This window comes from Oryza glaberrima, chromosome 6 (genome assembly GCF_000147395.1).
Source record: "Oryza glaberrima chromosome 6, OglaRS2, whole genome shotgun sequence".
NCBI classification, from domain to species: Eukaryota; Viridiplantae; Streptophyta; class Magnoliopsida; order Poales; family Poaceae; genus Oryza; species Oryza glaberrima.
Window position 1 is genome coordinate 14,678,230 of NC_068331.1, and position 10,419 is coordinate 14,688,648.

The 10,419-nt window shown below is 43.6% G+C and overlaps 1 non-coding gene across 1 annotated transcript; it reads right to left on the reverse strand.

Annotated features, from left to right (window-relative positions):
- Nucleotides 1-552: 552 nt before the first annotated feature.
- Nucleotides 553-659, reverse strand: LOC127778163 (small nucleolar RNA R71). The gene has a single exon (XR_008018432.1). It is a non-coding gene; the product is annotated as a small nucleolar RNA R71 (small nucleolar RNA).
- Between the last annotated feature and the right edge of the window lie 9,760 nt (nucleotides 660-10,419).

Below are 10,419 nucleotides of genomic sequence, written 5' to 3' on the forward strand. Positions count from 1 at the left end.
AACAGATCTGCCACGTGCTTGCGCTCACACACCTTGCGCACCTCATTGAAAACTAAGTTGTTCTTCGAGAACATGTACTGCCAGTCTAGCCACTTCATCTCTACCACTGGATGAGATCTTCCCATGATCACAGAATTATACCAATCAACCTGTACCAAGGTCCTGAATCTGTCATCCTGAGAGTCAGTAGGCATTGTGTCAGGACTCATCATTCTGTCCTTTCCACACTTGGGCAGATTCTTCAAATAGTTCACCCTCTGACGCCTAGGATCAGGATCAACAGCCCTTGTCTTGTAAAGCCTCAGGATCAACAGCCCGTTCTATGGCAAGCCTAATGAGGATGCCAACGCTCATCTGCAGCAATTCCTGGAGATATGTAGCACATACACCATCAAGGGCGTCAGTCCCGACGCCGTCAGGCTGTGGCTGTTTCCGTTCTCCCTCCTGGGGAGAGCGAAGTAGTGGTTCTATGCCAACCGTGCTGCTATCAACAACTGGGATAAATGCTCTACGGCATTCCTCTCGAAGTTCTTCCCGATGGGCAGAACCAATGCCCTTCGTGGACGAATTTCTAGTTTCCAGCAGACAAGGGATGAGTCCATTCCTAAAGCATGGGAACGACTGCAGGAGTACGTGGCCGCCTGTCCTCATCATGGGATGGACGACTGGCTGATCCTGCACAACTTTTACAATGGGCTCACCCCGATGTCCCGCGATCACCTGGACGCGGCAACTGGAGGAGCGTTCTTCTCTAAAACGGTTCAAGGAGCCGTTGAACTCATAGAGAAGATGGTCTCCAATATGGGTTGGAGCGAGGAACGACTCCAGACTCGTCAGCGAGGCATGCACACCGTCAAGGAGACGGAGTTACTTGCTGCCAAGTTGGACCTCCTCATGAAACACTTGGACGACCACGAGAAACGGCCACAAGGCACCGTTAAGGCCTTGGAATCTCACGTCACGTGTGAGGTTTGCGGCGGAACGGGTCATTCTGGGAATGAATGCCCGGAAACTTGTGAGGAGGCGATGTACATGGGCAAGAACAACTGGTATCGTCCACAAGGAGGTCAGGGGTGGAACCATCCACGCCCGTATGATCAAGGAGGAAATAATAACGATAACTTCTCTAACCAACCCAGAATCTTGATTTTGCGCAAGCTAAAACCACTGATGCGCTAAGCAAAAAGCTTGCTGCCAATGATAAGATCTTAGAAAACATAAACGTGAAGCTAGATGGCTTTGCTTCCGCATTTCAAAACCAGCTGAGCTTTAATAAGATGATAGAAACCCAGTTAGCTCAGTTAGCATCTTTAGTCCCTGCAAATGAATCTGGGAGGATTCCGGGGCAACCCGACTCCTCCATTGAAAATGTTAAGGCGATCACGACGAGGGGAGGTAAGTCCACTCGTGATCCGCAGTATCCTAACCCTGTAGGAACTAATGGGATGTCAAAAGAAACGCCATCTACTGACTCGGCTGACAAGGAGATTCAGCCAGAGAAGACCGTGCCGTAGGAGTACTGCGACACACGATTGCTGCCATTCCCTCAGTGGAGTAGGAAACCGTCAGTGGACGAGCAGTTTGCTCGTTTTGTTGAAGTTATCCAAAAGATCCACATCAACGTGCCGTTGTTGGATGCTATGCAAGTGCCAACATATGCCTGTTATCTCAAGGACATACTCAACAACAAGAGACCACTCCCAACAACGGAGGTGGCCAAGCTGACGGAACACTGCAGCAACATCATACTCCACAAGCTCCCGGAGAAGAAGAAAGATCCGGGGTGTCCCACGATCACCTGCTCGATCGGGGCACAACAAATCGACCAGGCCTTGTGCGACCTTGGAGCCAGCGTCAGCGTCATGCCCAAAGACATCTTTGACAAGCTCAACTTCACGGTGTTGGCACCAATACCGATATGCCTCCAACTAGCTGACTCGTCAGTCCGTTACCCGGCAGGGATAGCGGAGGACTTGCCAGTCAAAATACGGGATTTCTTCATCCTGGTTGATTTTATGATGCTGGACATGGACACGGGGAAGGAGATGCCGCTCATCCTGGGGCGTCCATTCCTTAGCACCGCAGGAGCCAACATTGACGTGGGAACGGGGAGTATCCGTTTCCATATCAACGGGAAGGAGGAAGAGTTTGAGTTTCAACCAAGGACGGAACAATGCTCCATGGTCAGAATCAAGTACGGACCGAACTCGCAGAATATTCAAGTGGTCGAAGTGGAGCCACCCAAGACGGATAGCCTGGTAAAGTTCATGCAGAACTTCCTGGAAAAGGAAACAACAATGAACAGGAACCGTTATTGGAGGACGCCGGTAAAATCACCTGTACCGGCCAATAAGTTAGAGCAACCGGCTCAGAAGAAGCCGTCTACCGCACCGAAATCAAATAAGGTGTGGAGGGAAAAGCCAAAGACGCCCGCTCCATCACCTCCGGAGATGGGTGGAAAATCCGTGAACTAAATCGAAAGGAGGTTTGGTCTTGCACGTTAGACTTTAAATGACGCGACCTTCGCCAACAAGTAAATTGGTATGTATCCGCATATTTGTTTTCAACATTTGAATTTTTGCATCACCAGATATTTGAATTTCAAAATTGCATTTAGGATTTTTGAATTTGGAGGAAATTCTTCAAATGAATTTTTCGGAGGAAACCAAAATAAAATTTTCAACGAAAGTGGGGTCGGTTGGGCCCACCAGGGGTTCGGCCGAACCGGCCAGGCAACGGTTACCTGCCATTTTTGGCAGGGTAACGGCTAGTGGGTCCCACATGTCATTTCTGACCGTTGTGGGTACCCTATAGAAGCCAGCCGGCCGAGAGAGGGAATTCCATCCCATTTCAACACATTTTCATTCCCTCTCCAAAGTTTGCTCTCAAGTTCATTCATGCTTTGATAGTTTTCCTCAAGTTCAAATCATTTAGTTGCATATATACAAGCTGCTTTGGTGAAACTAACCGGTGGGTGAAACTCTTGTCATTTCTAACCCCCGCCGAGTTAGCCTGTTCTTGCTCCATTGTGCAGTATGAGGAGGCGACTGTCTCGTCATCATGGTGAGTCTAGCACTCGTTCATCAGCGGATGTTTCGATGGAAGACGCCGACGCTCCGCGACAACTCCTGAGCGACGCTGACCTTGACCATGTCAGTGATCGGGAGAGACAAGCCTACTACATGCTGAGCGATCGGGAGTATGCTCACACGCGAGAATACTCACCGGAGTTGCTGAAAAAGATAGGTATGGATGTTGAATTTTGTTCTATTTGGAAAGCTGTTGGTTGGTAGGGATTTGCTGTGGTAGATGAGCCCGGTTCTCGTTCGCTTACTTTGCAATTTCTGTGCACTTTGAATGAAATAGAAGATGGTATTTTTTCCGCTTTTTCCGTAAGGAGTTCACGCTCACATGGAAAGGCTTGAGTACACTTCTTGGTTTTCACGATTCCTGTAAAATCGATCTCCAGAAAGGAATTTCTGGGTTCGAGAAAAATAGGTTTTGGGAAGATATTTCTGGTGCTCCAATTTGCAAGAAACCTAGAACAAATGATATCCATAATCCTACACTTAGGCTCATGCACAAATGGATTGCTATGACTTTGTTTCCTAGAAGTGACCTGAGACCCATTAGGGGAGATGAATTAATTATCATGTTTGCCAAGGTTAGAAAGATCAAAATTTCTCCTGCGAAATGTATGATAAGGCAAAGTATAAAGTTCTCTGCTCCTGTTGAGTGCACTTCTATGATTACTCGGAAAGCAAAAAGGCTAGGGGTCGTTAGCGACCAAATTGCTTTTATCTCAGCCACTCGTCCGCGTATTGATGAGGCCTATCTAGTGCAAGGGCATATTTTGAAACATGGAGCATATGGATCTTTGATATACTTTTCCCTGGTTGTACAAATGAAATCCCGTTGCCAAATGCAGGGTATCATTTGTACAACTGCCATGAACTAACCATTCTCCTGCAGACCATAGAAGAATCTCGTGCAGGTGGAACATACAGGGAGATGCGCAACATGACAAGGAACGAACAAGGAAGTTCATCATCCTCGATACCCATGCAGATTTATGAGGCAGGTTGGGCACCAACTGGGGATGCACCCGGATGGACCCAAGCTCCATGCCATAGCATCGGAGTCTCAACTTGGGCAAGCGCCAGTGAGGACTGGTGGCATGCGCCTCATGACATCCACTGGGGGGACAATCAACCTTCCAGATCAAGTGGTGTGCCTCCATCTCCAAGTGAATGGCGCTCGAGTTCCTCTCGTTGGGACTTGGGTGAAATCACTAGGAGAATGGACACCCTTGATGTGCAGACGGGGGTGATCCAGTACAACCTCACGGAACACATAGCTCAAACGCAAGAATGGCAACAATCTGCTGATGCTCAGTTCACCAACATCAACAACATGATGCAGCAACAGCATGATGACCTTCAGGTGTACTTTCGCTTTCAGGGGTTCAATCTTTATCAAGGACCCTTAGCGAAAGCCAAGCTTGGGGGGAGACATCGCTCCCCCCACTGAGATAACTTGTATCACATTACATATTCCCCTTTCCAATTGCATATTTGCTTTCCAATTGCATCTTATAAAACTTGAAAACAAAATAAAAATTTGCAAAATAGAAAATACCAAAAAGATAGGATAGGTTTGAGTCATGTTAGGTAAGACAAGCTAGTTCTCTTTGTTGAAATGATGAATAGTTGCTCTGTCAACAATTATCCGGGAACCTGAGGTAAATGGGCTACACTTGCTGATCTAAGTCTAGGTTGTTGCGAGATATGAGATAGTAAATATGAGTAGCTATGATCCTGATACTAGTTTGACTTGAACTCTGGATGTTTTGTTTTTTAAAATGATAAATTGAAAGTTCCTCATTTGATATAAATTCCTACCAGAGCCAAAAATGTGCTATCATGATTACACCATATACATTTTGGTTGCTTGCCATTCCATTAAACTTTGTCAAACTCTTGTGACTTGTGTAGATACTTCTCATGCTCTATGATCAAGATCATACACCCACATATATGCACATGCTAAACTCCTACACTGGGAGCTAAGCAATATTCTGTTCCATTCCATATTTCCACCAAAATAAATTCTCCATGCTTCCATGTGCTTTCTTCTCCTAAAAAGAAAAATCCTTTTGAAAGAAAAAGAGAGGAGGGAAATGCATGGTTATAAAAAAAAGAATAAATAATAAAGTTATGCTCCATCAAGCATGACATGATGTTGAAAAAAAAATGTAGCCATGCCCTCTCCTAATTAATAAAAGAAGGATTTCTGGGAGAAGAAAGTAAAGCACAAAGGAGAAGCATTTTGTTTATTTTTATTTTTCCTCATATACCATTTCCACTATATACCACACACACATTATGCACGATCTTGATCTTGAGTATGTTTAGTTATCTGCGTTAGTCTAAGTTTTTGACTTAGTGATAAATGTGAATGCAAGTATGCCATGTTTGATCCCTACTGAGCTCCACATATCAAAACCTTAGAGTAGGAATCAACAAGGCAACATTTGGTGATGAAATCATGCTAATACACTTAGAGAGACTGAGTGAATCACTTGAGGAACTTGGTTTTCTTTTTCAAAATCATTTGAAAACTTCCGGAACAAAAGTTGAATAAAGATCGGGTGATTGGTGCTCTAATTGCTGTTCTGTCTTTCAATTGCCCAAGGCAAGGAGAAGCAGTGTCTCGTGGGAATCAGGGGTAAGGGTAAGCCACCGTGCCAAAGATTATTTAATCTGAGAGAGAGTACATATACCTTTGTTAACGACCAAATTTGGTAATTCAAGGATCGGATGTAAAGGAGGAATCGAGATGGAAATTGAGATAGAGATTGTCCCGGAAATAGAGTGAAGATCGGCTGAAGTCCCAATCGGCTACGACTAAGATCGGTAGAGTTCGAGTCGGACAGGGTTAGCCGATTGAGCCGAGTCCGACAATATGACACGGCATATGTTGTCGGGTTAGGTTGACGTGCTTCATGATGATTGCCACGCTTGGATTGAGTCCTGAGAAGGCAACTGTATCTATTAATTAGGATATTTTATGTAATTTCCTTACAGATATGTTTGGGCAAATGTCTGCCGCAAAGACTTATGGTATCTTAGAGTTTGTTAGAAATAATAGTCGTGTCCGATATGGACATATCTTGTAATTCTCGGGTATAAATAGACCCGAGCCCCATGTAAACAAACTAACACATGTTCAATATAATCTCGGCGCATCGCCACCCTTTCTACTTTTGTTTTGTTTCGATGAGTTCTTGCTTTCGGGTTGAGCTGCATCGGTTTCGATCTTCAACAAGAGGTAAAACTTGTTATGGCGGCTTGCGTTCTCGGGATTAGTGCTTCTATTTTTATGACACTCTAATCTTGTTTATGTAATTCATCGAGTTATCATATATCTTACATAATCTCTGACAATATCGCTATCTAACCTACAATCGGCTAACATCTGTTACTAGAAGGCAGCCGATTAGGTTAAATACTGATATTGACTTAAATTATATGAGATATCCATCACTCTATGACACATCCAACGGCTTGATTGTCTAGATATTGTCCTTCTTTTCATATTTATAGCTGCATCAGTTGAGTTTGATCTTATGAGTCGTGATTAGAATCTCAATCTCTAGCCTGTCTTTGGTTGCCGATTAGGGTAGTATCGGGGTTTCAGCCGATCTTACCTGATTTAGCTACATTTATCTTATATGCTCGATTGACATGTTAAATATGCCCTTTATATTAAGATCTTGTTGCTTCTAAGTACATTAAGCTTTCGTTTGATATATCTTACTTCCTTTAATATCTTAATATAGAGTAGTATCCGAGTATTAGCCGATACATGCTAGATCTATCTGATCGGCTATGCTATGAATATATATAGTCTTGTTGTTAATATATATTTCGATCTAAGTGATTTACACTGTCTCGGCATGGCGACCGATCTATCCCAATCACTTGATTTAAGTATATATCGATATAAGGCCTATATATGTTAATATCTATAGCCGATCGAATAGATTTAGTTCTTTCCTACTTGCTAATGACTGCCGATCGATGCACATATGACATCGGCTCAGAGATAAATGATATGTCATCGGCACCTAGCCGATCGGCTATCGTTAATGGATTTAACCGTGATTTCTTTGTTTTTGTTTCTTGTTGATTGCAGGATCAAATCAACTGGCACGCTCGCATACCCAAAGGCAAGTTGTGGAGCTGCACTGGAGTTAAGCAGATCTCCCAGGCCTCGTGTTTTTACATCAACAACCTTGCACCTGTATCTTTGAGATATGCAGAATAGTAGCAACTCCTGATCAACAACCAAGTCATTGTTTCCTTTCGTCCTTCACTCAGGACGAGCAAAGGTTCAAGCTTGGGGGGTTTTGTTGACGGTCGTTATCGATCAGTTTCGACCGTCAATATTACTAAAACAGGAGAGAACTAGTGATGCTTGCCATGCATAAATATATTAGAATAATAATATTCCACTAGTACTAGGTCTACTAACCTTTTGCAGAAAATGACAATAACGTGAAGGAGACTCGACATCAACTCAGACGATAAATCAATCGGACTATGTCGAGAACCAGACTTGTGTATGAATGGGCCAAGAACGCAGACTTGACACAATGAATCAGGCCAAAATTCACAAGTCTACGAAGTGAAGCAGCAGAGGAGGCCACCAGCCGAAATTAGGCTAGATTGGGCCAGCCCCAGGTTCAGCTGAATCTCCCTCGCCTCCGTTGGATCTAGGTTTTGGCTGGACGGTTGAGATGAAGCCCTAATGACGGTTGGAGGGTATTACCGACCATTCCAACCATCACAACCGTCATAATTCAGCTATAAAAGGACTTCACCTTCTCACTTCTCTCACACACCTCAAGCAAGAGCTCTCTCATTCCTCTCAAGTTTAGTTTAGTAGTATCTAGCTGGTGGAATAGAATTAGAATAGGATTCAGGAGTTCGGAAGAGTTCGGGTATGGCTCTAGTAGCTTTCCTTTCCTCTTTTGTAAGCTTTGTACTCTTATTAGAATACTCTTTTATATACATTTATGGTATTGGAATACTTTCCGAGTATACGAGTACCTACTTTACATTATGTTCATGTTATACTGAATATACTGCTAGCTTATCTGGGAGATGCTTTGGTGCGGGTATAGTGTTTGCATATGCAATTACTCTATGTCATGACGATGATATTAGAGTAGTATCGGTAGTTTAGACGTGGTATCTAGATTACGGGATATCGATATTTTGGGTTATATATTGCGAATGAGAGGTGGGTTGCTGATGGTGACAGCTCAGTACGGGTATTCCTCCGCGCCTATATATAATCCTAAGTTAATTTCCTGGGGAGGGTACTCCTCCGTATTTAGCCCCGGTTGTATGGTCATGACGGGCTGTCGTAAGGAACTCGGCTGTTAGGGGTGGCTTCTCGAAGTACCAGGAGGGCATCGGATAGAGGGTATTAGCTAGTATATCAGTTAACTAAAATATATGTATACTATGTATATTAAAAGTATAGGAACAGATTTCCTTTCTCTTTTCTTTCCACCTAGCTTAGATTATTTATTATGAGGATGAGTAGTTAAATGCTCGTGTGTCACTCTACCCTTGAATTATCATAACCCCTGCTTAGAATATGATTATCACAAGTAATATATAAATTATTAGTTGAGTTCTCTCTATGTGATCTTCCCACGGGATAAAATAAATACGATACCCTTGGAATACTCTCGGGTGAAATGCTACAATGGTATATCCGTGCGCTTGCGGATGAACTCTGTAACCATAATATACCAGAAGTATTTCTGCGCCATTGCTGGGAATTATATTTCTAGTAATGTCGTTAAGAAATACCAACACAGATACAAGCTCAGGTGCAAGCCCAGAGTCGGAGTTAGAGTCAGTGGTATTGTTTTCCAATGGAAGCACCTACAACCCCTGCCGGTGTACAGTCGTGTCTTCGCAAACCAGCACAGATAAGCCACCATCGATCCCTGAAGCAGCAAGTGCTACCGATGGTGGTTATGGTGTACAAGGGCAATTTCTTGCAAAGTGTTCAATCACCCATTGGATTTATTTGTCAAAACGACCAACAATAGGGCATCGTGCCCAGGAGAGTAGAAATGTCGAGGTCAGCTTGCTTACAAAAACTAGGGTACACTGTAGTCCAGTCTTTAGCAGAGAAAGGACGCACGATTCTTGTGTGAGGGAACATATCAGGTGCTCAAGGATAATCAATTGAGTTTGGTACTAGCTAAGACAATTGGAGGCCAAAGGACAACTTTGCAACCTGTTTGTCAACCTATGGCGGTCAGTAACAACCATAGCACTGCTTCTGCTCTTCCACCAGCTCCAACTACAGCGACATCCAACAGTGGTGGCAATAACATCGTCACCAAGGTTATGAACCACTCTTTGCTCCAGTTTAAGTTGGGAGCATGCATAACTGGAAGAATGCACATCAAAGGACCACCCGGTAAGAATTGTTTAAATTGTCTTGAGTCAGGCCAGCGCTTCAATAAATGTCTACTTTCGAGACCAAGAGAATTAGTCCACCATTGTTTCAACCGTCAGAAGGCAGATCATCTCTTAAAAGGTTGTTCAATGCCAAGGCATCAGCCTCACCAAGTCAGCGACATGGTTAAAGCATCTTTTTCTTTTTATGTTAGATCAGCTCCTGTAGGGAGTGGCTAGATCCGGTCAAAGGACACTAGAAAGAGAAGTGCTACCAACCGTCACTTGGTTGTAAAGTTTCCATCATGATGAATTGTCATTAAGTGCACTGACAAGGTCTCTATTGTTTCTCTAGCACAATATTACAGAATCAGCACCAGCAGAGCAGACGAAGCCAGGAAATCGGTGATCTACTTTAACTGTAGAGAGACGGCTCAATTCTTCAGCAGCGACTGCAGTCAATGTCTCAAGCATCAGACTTCAATGTGGTTGTCAACATCAGCCATGCATCTCGTGCTGCTCCAACTCAGAGGTCTAGCAAGTAATTAACAGAAGAGTTGCACCGATAGTGAGAAGGTCTTGTTCCTTTGAGCTACCAAGAGGATTGATGTTTGTCTTAGGAACGTCATCAGTCAAAGTTTTGTTCTTGTGGGAACTTCAGCTAGTAACCAACAAAAGGACAAGTCAACCATGTCAGAATCACAATGGGTAAATGTGCTACTGATCAGCAGTTCTGTCAGCAAGAGTCAACAATTGTGCACAAGCCGTTTGTGTTCAAATAACTTCCTTGTGCATAGAAGTTCCAATCCAGCTATATAGTCGGAAAGCGAATGTTAAATAAAGTATGAGTCAGACAATTTTCTTCTCTTGTGATTCATCTGGAGTATCCAAAAGCAAGTTAATATATGTATTTGTCAGTGTTACAAGAAAC